This window comes from Medicago sativa, chromosome 1, assembly GCF_051527215.1.
Source record: "Medicago sativa cultivar Bolivia chromosome 1, Bolivia_mono, whole genome shotgun sequence".
Taxonomy (NCBI): Eukaryota; Viridiplantae; Streptophyta; class Magnoliopsida; order Fabales; family Fabaceae; genus Medicago; species Medicago sativa.
The window spans coordinates 53333590-53335565 of record NC_140749.1 but is presented as its reverse complement, the minus strand read 5'-3'; the positions used below and the strand labels follow the sequence as shown (position 1 = coordinate 53335565).

At 33.6% G+C, this 1976-nt stretch overlaps 1 non-coding gene across 1 annotated transcript; it reads right to left on the bottom strand.

The window, feature by feature from the left end:
- Positions 1–1479: 1479 nt before the first annotated feature.
- Positions 1480–1551, bottom strand: TRNAG-UCC (transfer RNA glycine (anticodon UCC)). The gene has a single exon. It is a non-coding gene; the product is annotated as a tRNA-Gly (tRNA).
- Positions 1552–1976: the final 425 nt, after the last annotated feature.

Here is a 1976-nt window from a genome sequence, read left to right as displayed (position 1 = left end):
CCAAAAATGGTAATCAACAGCGAAATAAACATAATTCGCTTTAAACCACAAATACAACTAAAGCTTAATTGTTCACGTAAAGATTGAATGTTGTCTTCCTTATGCTGAAAAATATGATTATTCTTTCCAAATAACCCAAACACGACAAAGCCAAATTATCCGAAACAGAAGCCGACCTTTTCTGAAAACCCTCATAAGCAACAAAACTGATCATAATGTGTCACGATAGAAGTAGGATGCGCTGAATCAAAACGAGCCAATGTAACACAAGCGACCAAATATTGTCAAAAAAGTCACTGCTGACAAATAAATGGTCAACATCTTCATTTATACCACAACCTCATATGCATTTGTGATTGTTGTTCGGAATCCCCCCCCCCCCCCCCCCCCCCCCCCCCCCCCCAATTATCCTTCGTTGGGATGTGGTTAAGAAACAAACGCCAAACAAAAATATTAACCTCAAGAGGAACTGTTGGAACATTAAAGAAACAAGGATTGATTGAGACACCATGGTTATTGCCCAATATCAACTGATGGTAAGCACCGTTACAATAAATGAATTTGACGGATGAAGTTGCCGAATCCACTTGTCAGTAATGGCAACTCGAAAAACAAAAGTAGTTAGTTGTTCACTACACTCCCTCATCAAATCCTCCTCCCAAGCAAAGAACCTCATCATCAACTTCCATGCCTCCCCCCACACCCCAACCTAAAAAAAACATTTTCGCCCCGTCGATAGAATTTATACCCTTACTCTCTAGAAGAGAGTTGAATATAGTCCTCTCCATTTTTTAAAAATCTTTTTCTAAATTTGTGTAGCAAATTCTAAAGGAATCGATGAAATTGTAAATTGTTATTCTCTTTATTTTATTATCAGTGTCTCATTTGAGTTGTGTTCATTTTTATGATAAAACATATTTCACTTATTAATTGTTTTTTTGCATGATTTTTATTAATTAAAGTTAGTGAAATAGTTAGGTGGATGGAGATATGATAAATAAAAGTATATTAATGAGAAAAATAATTAATGGTTCATTGATATTTTAAGATGAAAACGTACTATAAAAAATGTTACATAGAATATATATAACACACTTGCAATAAGATAGAAATTCGATTGAATCAATATGAAATTTCTCTAAGCCTAATTGTACATACAAAGTTTTTTTTTTTTTTTTTTAGGGATTTACATACAGATTAAATTGATATTCAATTAATCTTTGATTAATATATGAAGATCTTGACTTACACTACACATGACCATGAAGGGTGTAAATTAGAGTTGTGAAAATAGACTGTTATCGATATGATTTCAAAATCTGGTAAAAGAAATCAAGATTTGAAGACTATTGTGGGAAATCTAACTAAAAAGTAGAATGCAAAATGAGAAAAAAGAATTTGAAGTGCTTTTAAAAAACAAGATTACGAGCATACAGATGATTAATATATGAATGCGAATATGCCAAAAATCAATTAAAATGCGTTTGCCGGGAGTCGAACCCGGGTCTATTGCTTGGAAGGCAATTATCCTAACCGTTGGACTACAAACGCTTCTTGTTTCATTTTGCCATAGTTTCATGTTTATAGATAATATATGTGACTTATCACTGTACACATGCTTAAAGGATATATATATATATAGTCAGAATCCGTTGACACCATATGTAAGTCAAAAAACATACACCAAATCTCAACCGTTCAATCTAATTAATCTAATGGCTCTCATTTATCAAATTGCAAAATATCTAAAGGGAGACACATGCAATAATTCCCCTACATTCTCTTCTGGTAGTGCTAATGGGGAATTAGTCACTTTAGTCCCTGAATGGGGAACGATTCGTCAATTTAGTCCCTGAATACAGATAAATTGCAAAATAGTCCCTGAATGTAGACTTTGTTAGTCAATTTAGTCCCTGAATGCAGACTCCGTTAGTCAATTTAGTCCCTGAATGTAGACTTCGTTAGTCACTTTAGTC